Source organism: Taudactylus pleione, unplaced genomic scaffold, assembly GCF_031769625.1.
Source record: "Taudactylus pleione unplaced genomic scaffold, aTauple2 ptg000202l, whole genome shotgun sequence".
Classification (NCBI taxonomy): Eukaryota; Metazoa; Chordata; class Amphibia; order Anura; family Myobatrachidae; genus Taudactylus; species Taudactylus pleione.
In genome coordinates this window covers 14,699,328-14,712,907 of record NW_028284604.1, presented here as the reverse complement: position 1 = coordinate 14,712,907, position 13,580 = coordinate 14,699,328, and positions in this window count along the sequence as shown.

Here is a 13,580-nt window from a genome sequence, read left to right as displayed (position 1 = left end):
CTGCCCGTTCCGGTCCCAGGCCGGATTTTGCTTGTCCCAGCAGGGGACTCCAGTCAGCAGCCCCAGGAGGGGTCTCAAGTCTCGCACCCCAAGAGGGGGTCTCAAGTCTCGCACCCCAGGAGGGGGTCTCAAGTCTCGCACCCCAGGAGGGGGTCTCAAGTCTTGCACTCCAGGAGGGGGTCTCAAGTCTCGCACCCCAGGAGGGGGTCTCAAGTCTCATGCCTCAGGAGGGGTTTTCAAGTTCCTGTTATAAGGGAGAAGTGTCTTGTACTACAAAATCTAATCATGATTCCTGTTCAGCGTCTCCTGCAAATATCGTTTCAGAAGATGATAATCTCTGTAGCCTGTTCTCAGCTTTGATTGTTGATGCTACTGTCTCTAGCTCCCCAGGACTCATTCCAATTCCATCAGTTGGTCCAAATACCGAACATCTGTCAGCTTCTGTTGTTTTGACTCCTCATAAATCGGAGCATCCTCAAGTCTCTTCCAGCCCAGCACCTGAATGTGCTCCACAGTCCTTGAACACACAGGATTCGTCGGATACTTCACCATGCATTTATTTTGATGGGGACTTATCTCAATACTTTGCTTTATTGAAACAATTCTTCGGTATGATGAATTCTTCTTTGCCATGTGGAGTCAAGTCTACTAATATTGTAGAGTTTATTATCTCATCTTTTCAAGGTAAAGCTTGGGACTGGGTTGCCCCTATTTACAACTCCAATGATCCAATGCTTCAAAATATAAAGACTTTCAGTGAAGCTGTTGTCAAAGAATTTGGCCCTTACCCTGTAAACCAAAATTCTAGCGAAGTTCTCAGTTCCAAAATATTATCCAAGCACTCTGTTTGTGCTACCAAGAATTCATCCTCCACTCCTCTGAAATCCGAACAAGGTCAAGTTTTCAAGGGCCAGCATGCCGAATTCCAGGCATCCCAAGAGAGCAGCACTTTTGAATCTGTAACCCAGAACATGACTTGAGCACACACCTCCTTGTCCCCTTTCTGCTACTGTACCTCCCAAGATTCTGATCCTGTCCTTCCCAGTCACATATTTTCACAGGAGTTACCAGAGATTCCTTGTCCGTTGGTTGGCACAAAACGTTCTCGCAGCAAAGAGAAGAATCGGCGAAGGTCTTGAACTATCTCCTTTGTAGACTTTGCACTCTAAGTACCCCAATAAAATTGACTATTGGGAAGAAAGTTTTTTTTAGTGTCCGGAGTCCACCCATAAAGAGGGGGGTACTGTCACGACCCTGTCTAGTTGTCACCTTTTTGCCTTGAGACTTACCCCTGTCAGCCGTCCCATGGATCTGTGTTTGTAGTTCTCCTGGGGGATCTGCTCTGACTTCTCTATGTATTCCTGTCACAGTGATTATTGCACCTGGCCTCTCCTGTCTGTGAGCACTACTAGCCCTGATTGGAGTTGCAGGTGTGTTTCTGATTCTCAGTGCTGCAGAGTTGAATACTCCCTCTGCATGTTGTGCCTTCCACCACTCAGAATGCTACTGCCAGACCACCTGTCCGTATCCACCAATTGCTGCCAGACCCAGGGTATATATTTCCTCCCCTGATAGCATTCTGGGCCTCAACATATCGTCTTCCCGTGGTGTATGGTTCATGCTGTTTTTGCATTCAAGTGTATCCCTGAAACCTGCTACAGCAACCCCTGGTGCAATCCAGAAAACCTGTTACAGCTATACCTGGCAATTCAGTAAACCTGCTGGCAGCAACCCCCGATGCATCCAGAAAACCTGTTACAGCTAAACCTGGCAATCCAGTAAGCCTGCTGACAGCAAACCTTGGTGCATCCCGAAAACCTGCCACAGTAATACCTGGCATCCAGACGTCCTGTTACAGCAATACCTGGCCTGTGCTCTGCTGCTAGTCCTACTCCTGGTTGGTCCCTGGCACTCTGTAAACCTGCATCGTGTCAGCCTGCCTTGCTTCCTGCTGTGGATCAACTCCTGCCCCTTTTACCTACCTACTCCCTCCCTGAACCTAAAATTCCCAAACCTACCCATTCCTTCCTGAAACCTGTTATTCCCAATTATCCTATCTAGCCTGCACCTGAGTTCCAACCTTGTCACAGCATTTCCGGATCACCCTGTTTAACCCTCGTCTCAGCATTACCTAATTTCCCTTCAGCCATTGTCACGTTATTCCAGTCCAGAGTCAAGTTCCAAGCTCATCAGTTCAGTCCACGTTGTTCCAGTCCAGAGTCAAGTTCTTAGTTCATCAGTTCAATTCAACAAGTCTTCCTGCTGGTCCCAGTCTGGTCCCTCCAGTTCCTGTCATTTATCATCAAAGGCAGTTTTCACTGCTACACAAGTCTTGTAAATAGAGCTATCTACATTATCTGTGATTCCAGTCATGCCGGCCTCCGTTGAAACCCGATCACCACCTGAGACAGGTAACTCGCAGACACCAATTGTGACAGTCTGGATGCATGTCCACATACATGAACCCGGTATTGGCAGATCCTATGATGGTAATAGGTGCCAGCAGTGTGCCATGGAGGTTAGTCAACAATGCAGATAATTTAACCAGGGATTGCTTTATTAACTGATAGAAAGCAGAATAACACAGGGTTAATGCAAGTATGCAGCAGGTATAGGATGCAATATCTCTAGGTGCAGCCAAGAGCATGAAGGGTTAATTCTGGATGTGTAGAATACAGTATATGCACAAACATATATACAGTTGTTGTAGTGAGATGTGTATAACATATATCGGTGGTGACACAGTGGTATTGTTGGGTCTCTGCAGTGCTATACACAGTATCCATTATAAGTGACACTCAGGGGCACGTCCTTCACTTTGGGAGGCAGAAAGGAGAAGAACTGCGCATGTGCAGTAGCGCACTTAGTCAGGTCATGCTTCTGGCATTCATGGGTTCTAGTGCCTAAAGGATAGAGGAGATAGGGACTGACTGAGAGTGTACACTATGCCAATGTTTTTGCAAATGGAGCGTTTTATTGCCACTGCCCATGCGTCTAAATCACACTGCGCATGCATGCAAGTCTTTAATCGCAGTGTGATTGACAGGCAGGGAGCATTTGGAGGTGGAATGGAGAGTGTTGGCTAAAAACGCAGGTGTGTCTCGACCATTTTTGGGGGGCGTGTCACATCCTATGTGTGCGATCCTGTATGCAGAAAACATGGCTCTGGGGTCTCATTCTGAGGGTCCATAGACTCACTGAAGTAGTCGATGTTTGCCTGATCTGTGTCTGATGCTGAGTATGTGTATGCAGTTGCAGGCAGATGTGATGGCTCAGGTGGGAGTCTCTAAATCCCGGCTGCTGCTGCATTAGCATGTTTTTGCACATCCACAGTTATGAAACTCGCAGCTGTGGAAGGATTAGCGTACACATCTGAATCAGGCTCATAGTGCGCAGAGCACTAAAACCAGGTGTGCCAGTCCAGGTAAGGGAAGTGTAACGAAGAATGTCAGGAGTACCCACAGCTGTAAAGTGCTTGTGGGGCAGGATGGGCTGGCACCGCTGACTTGAAGTTTTGTTGCAGTATATCAGAGATATCATTAATGTAAACTATTTAACAAGCTCCTCTACTTTTTTGTAATAATGCCTGGGCACAAATGTTTGTAATTTTCTGCAAATGTTCCTGAGACTTGTATCCACTATATCATTAAGATATCTGTGTTGTTGTAGAAATCAACACAGAACTATTACAACCACATACTGTCGTACTACATATTTCACGTGTTAAATAATTCAGCTTAAAAGTCGCCAAAGGCAATTTTTATAGTAGACTATTACACGGGTATTGGTTTAATGGTAATGAAATGGAACTTTATAAGAATAGAATTAGAATTGAGAATATAATAAAAAAAAAATCATTGTTGTCCAAATTATGTTTTTAAGAATGAGAGGGTACCTAATTTTATTCAATGTATAATATTTGCCAGGTAAGAACAAAGAAAATAAAACTTTCCATCAACGTTCAAATAAGGCTAGAAAAACACTTTGCATGCCTCAATTGGCAACTATCTTAAAAACAGTCCATATATTGTATATTGGAAATATATAGCTTTATAGTCATGAGGCAGTAAACCAAACTTTGTTAAAGAATATTTCTAGAAATGCATTGGTGTCGTTTTATATATAAAAGAATATTTGTCACCATGACAAGAACGTGCTTTGATATTTGGCCTATTAAAAGTTTATTTTGTATGAAAGGAAATAGATTTCAGCTGTTATTTGGAAACTCATGAGTTTTAAAAGTAATATACAGTGTAGCAAACTTATATTTTTTCTACTCTATCACAAATATAGTATACATTCTAGAAACACAGGACCTTATTCAGAGTCGGTCGTAAGCGGCCGCTCGGGCATACGCCTAACGACCGCGAAACTGAAAAAGGAAGCAATCGCACAGCCGGTCGGTCGCAACCAAAGTGTCAACCAAAGGTAGCGAGTGATAGCAGCTAGCGATCAAGCATTGTCATTCGTTGTCAGTCGCTGTATGTTTTCTTCTGAGGTTTGCGGCTGCTTGTGTTGTGTTGATGCCCACATGTTTCCATGCTCTATCGATCAGCTTGTTAATAGCTTGTTAACAATTATGTAATTAGTGTTCTAAAGTGTTTTTGGCTTTTTTTCCTCCCTTTCAATTGGTCTTAAAACTTTATTGTTCAAATGTCATTTAGTTCAATCTGATGTTTTACTGGTAGTGTGGGCCTGATTCAGAGCCGCTCGTAAGCGGCCGCTTGTTCCCTCTGAGCGATGTTTGCACAACTGCGCATGCGTATGGGTCGTAATGCGCATGCGCAAACCTGTCATTGCGGTTGGAAATCGAGCGCTCACAAAACAGCGAGGGGCTGCTAATTTGATTGACAGAATGTACCGTTTGTGGGTGGTAACGGGAAGGTGCTTGAAAACGGGGGAGTGGAGATCCAAATGCAGGCGTGCCTAACGGTAAAAAGGGCGTTTAATGGGAGTGCATAATTAGTAAAGGAGCGTCATCGACCACGTCACTTATTTGTCTTTTAGCCTGTACTGCTCGCAGTGATTGCGGTAGGAAAAACCTACCACAAGCACTGCGAGCCGTTCAGATGCCATTCGATGTACCCGATTAATCTAATAAATACTGGAGATGACGTGTGATGCGAACGGCAAAGGGGCGTCTTTACAAAATAGCGAGCGCATTTTTCGTTCACTCGTTCAGACATACAGGCATCAACAAACCGCAATGAGCGAGCGCACCATTTAAATAGCCGGCCCCTTTTTCTGAACGACCGTCCGGGTCTGAATCAGGCCCTGTGCTTGTTAATAAAAAATATTTTAAACCCGGATTTTGGAATAATAATGTTGTGTTGTTGTTAAATGCATGTTAAAATTAACAAAAAAAAACATAGAATAAGCCATCCCCATGAAATTTATTTATTCTTATTATTCGCTAATGCAAACGCAGCTGAATCAATTACAAGCCAATTAGCAGTGTTATTAGCTTCAACAAATGATTATTAGCTGCTTGCATTGTATGGCTCAAAATATAAGCATCAATCCTAACATCAATAACATTCTATAGTATTGATTGTACTCTGGGGCTTGCCAGAGCACGAACCCAACCTCAAGCTGTACGATCAGCCAGGCCTCGAACCTGCCCGCAGAGTGACGTTTTACTACTTCCGGCCATCTATGTCGGTCGTAGCAGGTAATTTATGTACGCCCCTAAAACGCCCTCAAAATGCATATACTGTGTAAGGTATGTGTGTGTTTCTTTCAACATTTCTTTACAGGTGAGCTACAGGTCCCAGGTCCAGCGTTCAGACTTTCATGTCGCTGAGGTGCGGGTACCGCACTGAAAGAAGTTACGTCTTCAGTGCAGGAGCCCAACCTCCCTATCTATTAACATGTGGAACCTGAAGATCATCGACAGGTTGACCAGCATGTTCGATAGATAGTCGGGGTCGGCAAGGACCGCTGGTCCTTGCCGGCTATTTACTTGCAGACTTTCTGCATGATCCGACCAAAACCTCCTGGTTTTGGTCGCATCATGCAGAAAGTCGGCACATGGATAGGCCCCTTAGTTTGTACTGTATTAAATAATCTCTAATATATGGAAACATTATCTATCAAATCTAGATCAAAAGGTTTCTATTTGAGTAAACTTAGACCTTATTTTTCTATAAGTTACTGTATGTAGAAGTGTTATTTTGGTCATTTATCATTATCAATACATTCAGTGGGCACCAGAGTAGGCAGAAAATAAAGATAAAAACAATGGATTGGATATAATCAGCGCTTCAAAAAGATTTTGATGCAGCACAGGGATACTAGAGTGGTCTCATACACTCTAAACCTAAAAATCTAGTAATACACTTAAGTATTGGACTATATGAAAAATATTTTTTTGATCAATATTGGAGTATATATTCTTCACTTTATTGCTATATGTTATAAACTGTTCCCCATTTGGGTGCACAGGGGGCATATATTTGTGTATTACTAGGCAGCAAATAAAGTTTGCTGTTTGGTCCATTGGCACCTGCTGGGCTCTAAGTTATCATGTACAGTATATTTTCTTTTGGGTAACCCTGCTCTTACAAAAACATTAATTATCTAATTATAAAGGAGTTAAATGAGCTTTTTGCCATGATAATCATTTTAGGTAATTACCAAGTGTATTAAAGATCAGTACATAATCTATTTGTTATGCTCTTCACTTTTGTACATACAGTACTTTACCTCATAATTATGATTATTTATGAGTATTACAATATAGAGTGGAATCTTCTTTTTCTGGTAACCAATAAAGAATACAGTAGGTCTGTCATCATTTTAAGCTCCAGGCTCATTGTATTAATATATGGTATATTATTCACTGAATGTATTATATAAGATACTTTGAGCATTTACCAATAGTTTTATAATGGCTAAAGTTATTTTTAGCAGATATTACATTGTGTCAAATGCAAGTCAGTTTCATAATGAAAAGTTGGCTTTGACAAGCAAGTATTTTAATATAAATACTCTAAGACAGTCCATTATATTCAAAATGCCACGTTTTTTTGGGTATTCATCACAGCTGTCAAATAGTTGTCATAAAATAAGAGCGAAATAGGTCTTAAAACTTCACAGTAGTATAACAAAATTAATTTAGACCACTAGTGTTGGAAAGCTATAAAAAGCTCATTAGATATGACATTCACTAAATGAATTATTCCAGTATTTATTGCATAGGGCCTGATGCAGAGTTGGCTGGAAAAGACATGTGTCTTGCACTGTTCCTGCCCAAATTGGATAGTGAGAAACTTGTCCCCTGACTCCAGCATCATTCATATGCATCATATCGCCTTTTATTGCTGAAGTGCCTGGATCATGATTAGCTACATATATAGCCATTTATCAGCACACTAATAGCCTTTTTTTGCCCTCTTACTATGCTTTGAACAGTGACCCCCAACAAAACCTCTGGCTATCTATAAAACTATTTATTCAGTTTCTGTAATCAACTGCCTCCCAACTCCTCAATGGGGCCCATCTCCTTTTCTCTGCTGATGGCTTGCCTTTGGCTGACTGCTTACTTTGCATGAACTCTTACCTTATATTTGACCTAAACTTCCATTGAGTAAATTTAGGCTTCCCCTAGATGTGCTGTTCTAGATCCCCTGTGAGGCTGTGCCAGTCTTTTCTGTTCTGCCACTCCCTTGGACAGCACTTGCCTCATGATCTGTCTTGTGCCTCCACTGGGACTACACTATGGCCATCAGAAATTAGTGGTTGGCAACCATCAATGTTTGCAATTCAATGGAGATGCTTTTTCCATCGATGCCAGGATAGTGATGGTTGTCACCATCAAAAGCTTATTTATGTTGGCTGCTCTAATGGCAGCTGATGTCAACAGGAAGGGATGTGTGTAGCAGAGCACCTTCTCCAGGTGTCCACTGCACATGTGCACCAGCATACCATTGATGGTTAAATCATTGAATGGTTAACAGGTGATGGTTACATGCCAACACAAGGCATGTTGCAATGGCAGCAAAGCTGCAACTATTTGATGGCTGTCCATAGACTCCACTTTTAATATTCCACTGCTCCTTAGCAGCAATTTCAAATCTGCCATCTTCACCACTCTCAAGAACAATAAGTTGCACAATTGACTCTCTCCATTCAGAAATAAATGATGTTCCCTGCTGTATTTTAATTGTGTCTCCTGACAGCAGCATCACTTCAGCATTGGTTCCCAGACACGGGACTCTACTGCCATAATCTTGGTGATCCCATGTTTATTACTAGCCTCCAAATTACCCCCTCTGATTACCCAACTAATACCAAACAACCTACTGTGTGTTCTCCAGATCCCCCATGTGCTCTAGACCAGGGCCAACATGATTCCTACCCACACATGCAGTATGCCACAGCACAGAACCACCAGGTGAGTACTCTTTGCCATTGTTGCCTTTCTCTCCATTTTATTGTCTCCTATTTCTAGTGTTATTTAGTGTTTGTCAAAAAGTATTTTTATTTTGGCACTCATTGTTTATTGCCATTTACTCTCTGGTTGATGCTCCATCTGCTCTACTTTAGCTATCCACTGTTCAATCCTTTTTTCTTCTATTCTACTTCAATTCATACTAGTATTAGCTAACAGCTATCTCCACACCTCAGATATTTATGTATTTATTTATTAGCTTTTTCCTATTTAGCACAAGCTTTACAATTGGGAACAAAACAGTAATGAAACAAGTCCGGGTAATAACAGACTCTGGGCCTGATTCAGACCCAGTCGCAAGCGCTGAGTGCTCACAACCAGGTCGATGGTGGGCCAGAGCGCATGCGCACGATGGAGCTGGCTCCGTCATGTGCATTCGCAAGACCTGGATAGCGACGGGCACTCCGTCGCTCTGGGTCTCGCACCACAGGGGGCATGCTGTCGATGTTGAATGACAGCATGCCTCCTTTGGTGGGGGGTGGGTGCCCAGACAGAGGTTTTCCCATGAGAACGCCTACCATCTGGGGGTGGCCCAACTGACATCACAAGTGATGTCAGTGGGAGAGTTTCGGCTCTGTTTGAGCTGAAAGCTCTCTGGGGCTTGAGGCCACGAGACCCTACCACAAGGGTCTCGTCACAAGCCCGATGGTCGCGATGGTCTTGACCATCGCGACCATAATCCTGGCCGCTCGCTGTGGGTGGCAACCCACAGCAATGCGAGCGGCCAGGAGGCAGCTCCATAAAAAAAAAAAAAGACGCCCTGATTCAGAGCGTTCTCTCTCCCATCCTACATCACCTCTCCTGCTATCCTCTACAGTGGCGGGCTGGGCCGGGGGGCAGGATGCCATCTGCCCCCCATGCCGTCACAATTCTGCAGTGCTATGGCCGGTCAATGATTTTTTTTTTTCTGAATATAACTGCGCAGCGCCACCTAGTGGCCGCTGGATATACTGCAAGTGACCGGGAGCACAGCAGCTGCCGTGGAAGCAGGAACACCTTCAGTTCTGTGGAAGAGAGAGTGAGGTGTGTTTTCTGGACCTGTGATGAGGACGGAGACTGCTGCATCAGGTAAAGTGTGGGCAGCAGGAGCTTAATGGATAAAGAATGCTCAACTTTTCCAGTACCTGCCTAATAGTTTTGTTGCAGAGGGTGCGCTCACTGTCTGAGTGCAGGAGGCCTGGCTGCAACCACCACCAGAGATTAATACCACCAGCCCTGGGCTAAGACCTGAGATGTGCTGCTAGGATTATGGGCCCCAGAGGGCACTAAAAATACAGTATGCAAGAGGGACCTAGAATAGGGACAACCTCATAAATAATACTGGAGTCAGGTAATAAATTACTTCAGAGCACATGACACACAACTGCAGGGTTAGAGATTGCTGGCCCCAGTGCCCTGAAGGCTAGTGTTGGCCCCAGTGCTCTGAAGGCTAGTGTTGGCCCCAGTGCCCTGAAAGCTGGTGTTGGCCCCAGTGCCTTGAAGGCTAGTGCTGGCCACAGTGCCCTTAAGGCTGGTGCTGGCTCCTATTTAAATAAAGTGCAATAAATAGGAAAGGAGCTGTGGAAGCATGCAGTGTAAAATATGCCACTATGCTGTGTAATGCAGACAGGTCAGTGACCGCCATCTGATACATTGAATACTGTAAGTACTGTCTAGCCTTTACATGCACCTTGAATTTCTACTAGGAGAGACTTTTACCAGCTGTTTCCTGGATGCAGCCCATTCCCCCACCCAAATGTGTGTTTTCCCAATGTTTTCTGTCTCTTACCCTGTATCAATGGTGGTTCTAGGAGCGGACAAGTAGTCACCCCGCCAGCACCCTAGAACTGCCACTGATGCTGTCCTTGTCCCTCGTTCACCACCCGCCACAGCGCCACCACCAATGTATGCCACAACACCACACAGGTGACCCCCCGAAATTGGCTGGCATCAGAATCTGTGACTGTCTTTAATTAGACAGCTGCTCATACCTTCAGAAGGTAAGCATCACTGGGGTGAGGGCAGGGCTGCCTGATGACTCTGATCTTTCAGCCAGTGGTCCGAACAGTCATCATCAAGCAACCACGCCCCCAACCCAGTGCTCAGCCTCTCCTTCTATGTACCGTCCAGCAGCAGCAGCCATGGGGGGTGAATTTGTATGTCACTTACAGGCTGGGGAGTAACTTCCATGGGATGTGGATAGGGGAGAGCAATGTGTGGGAGGTGGATAGAGAAGCACAGTGTGTGGGATGTGGATAGGGGAAGAGGAACTCAGTGTGTGGGATGTGGATAGGGGAGCGCAGTGTGTGGGATGTGCATACGGGAAAGGGAGTGCAGTGTATGGGATGTGAATAGGGGAAGAGGAGCTCAGTGTGTTGGATGTGTATGGGGGAAGAGGAGCACAGTGTGTGGGTTGTGGATATGGGAAGAGGAGCACAGTGTGGGTTGTGGATATGGGAAGGGGAGCACAGTGTGTGGGATGTGGATAAGGGAAGAGGAGCACAGTGTATGAGATGTGGATAGGGGAAAAAGAGCGCAGTGTGTGGGATGTGGATTGAGGAGCAGGAGCGCAGTGTGTGGGATGTGGATAGAGGAGCAGGAGTGCAGTGTGTGGGATGTGGATAGGGAAAGAGGAGTGCAGTGTTTGGGATGTGGATAGAGGAATAGGAGCTCAGTGTGTGGGATGTGGATATGGAGAGCACAGCGTGTGGGATGTGGCTAGGGGAAGGGGAGAGCAATGTGTGGGATGTGGATAAGGGAAAAGGAGTGCCGTTTATGGTATATGGATAGGGGAAGAGGAGTGCAGTTTTCGGGATGTGGATAGCGGAGTGAAGTGTGTGGGATAGGGTAAGGGGAGCACAGTGTGTGGGATGTGGATAAAGGAAGAGGAGCGCAGTCTGTGGAATGTGGATAGGGGAAGCGGATCTCACTGTGTGGGATGTGGATGTGGGAACGAAGTGTGTGGGATGTGGATATGGGAAGGGGAGAGCAGTGTGTGGAATGTGGATAGTGGTAGAGGATCGCAGTGTGTGGAATGTGGATAGGGGAAGGAGAAAGCAGTGTGTATTGGAAGTGAATAGGGGAAGAGGAGAGCAGTGTGTGGGATGTGGATAGAGGAGCAGGAGCGCAGTGTGTGGGATGTGGATAGGGAAAGAGGAGTGCAGTGTTTGGGATGTGGATAAGGGAGCACAGTGTGTGGTATATGGATAGGGGAATGGGATCACAATGTGGTCTGTGAATAGGGTAGGTGGAGCGCAGTGTGTGGGATGTGGAGGGGGGAGTGCAGTGTGTGGGATGTGGATAAGGGAAGAAGAGCGCAGTGTGTGGGATGTGGATAGGGGGAGAGGAGCGCAGTGTGTTAAATGTGGATAGGAGAAAAAGGACACTGGGCCTGATTCAGAGCCGCTCGTAAGCAGCCGTTCGTTCGTTCTGAGCGATGTTTGCACATCTGCGCATGCGTATGGGTTTTAGTACACATGCGCGAACCAGTCAGTGCGGTCAGAAATCGTGTGCTCGCAATATAGCGAATGCCTGCTAATTCGAGTGACAGAGTGAGGCGTTTGTGGGTGGTAACAGGGGAAGGTGCTTGAAAACGGGGAGTGGAGATCCGAACGCAGGCTTGTCAAACGGTCAAAATGGGCATTTAATGGGTGTGCATAATTAACAAAGCAGCGTCATCGACCACGTCACTTGGTTGTTTTTTAGCCTGAACTGCTCGCATGATTGCTGTAGGAAAATGCTACCACAAGAATAGCGAGCAGTTCATACGCCTTTCGATGTACTCGATTAATCTAATAAATAGCAGAGATGACGTATGATGTGAGCGGCCAGGGGGCATTTTTTACAAAAAAAGGTCCACATGTTTTGTTCGCTCGTTCAGACATAATGGCATCAACAGATCGCAAAGAGCGAACGGTCAATTTAAATAGCCTGCCCCTTTTTCTGGACGAGCGAGCGCAAATGGCGTCCGGCTCTGAATCAGGCCTACAGTGTGTGGGATGTGGATAGGGGAAGGGGAGCACAGTGTGTGGGATGTGGATAGGGGAAGGGGAGCACAGTGTGTGGGATGTGGATAACCGAAGAGGAGCGCAGTGTGTGGGATGTGGATAGGAAAGGAAAGCACAGCGTGTGGGATGTAGAAAGTGAAAGGGGAGTGCAGTGTGTGGGATGTGGATAGGGGAAGGGGAGCGCAGTGTATGGGATGTGGATAGTGGAAAAGGAGCGCAGTGTGTTAAATGTGGATAGGGGAAGGGGAGCACAGTGTATGGGATGTGGATAATGGAAGAGGAGCTCAGTGTGTGGGATGTGGATAGGGGAGCGCAGTGTGTGGGATGTGGATAGGAAAGGAAAGCACAGCGTGTGGGATGTAGAAAGGGAAAGGGGAGCGCAGTGTGTGGGATGTGGATAGGGGAAGGGGAGTGCAGTTTGTGGGATGTGGATAGGGAAAGAGGAGCGCAGTGTATAGGCAGAGGATTGGGGAGCGCAGTGTGTGGCATGTGGATAGAGGAAGAGGAGAGCAGGTTGTGGGATGTGGATAGGGGACTGCAGTGTGTAGGATGTGTATAGGGGATGAGGTTCGCAGTGCGTGGGATGTGGATAGTTGAAGAGTAGCGCAGTGCATGGGATGTCGATAGGGGAGTGCAGTGTGTGGCATGTGGATCGGGGATTGCAGTGTGTGGGATGTGGATAGGGGAGTGCAGTGTGTGGGATGTGGATAGGGGAGCGCAGTGTGTGGGTTGAGGATAGGGGAGTGCAGTGTGTGGGATGTGGATAGGAAAGCGCAGCATGTGCGATGTAGATAGGGAAAGGGGAGCGCAGTGTGTGGGATGTGGATAGGGAAAGAGGAGCGCAGTGTATAGGATGAGGATTGGGGAGCGCAGTGTGTGCATGTGGATAGAGGAAGAGTAGTGCAGGTTGTGGGATGTGGATAGGGGAGTGCAGTGCATGGCATGTGGATAGGGGACTGCAGTGTGTGGGATGTGTATAGGGGATGAGGTTTGCAGTGCATGGGATGTGGATAGTTGAAGAGTAGCGCAGTGTATGGGATGTCGATAGGGGAGTGCAGTGTGTGGGATGTGGATAAGGGAACAGTAGTGCAGTGTTTGGGATGTGAATAGGGGAGCGCAGTGTGTGGAATGTGGATAGGAGA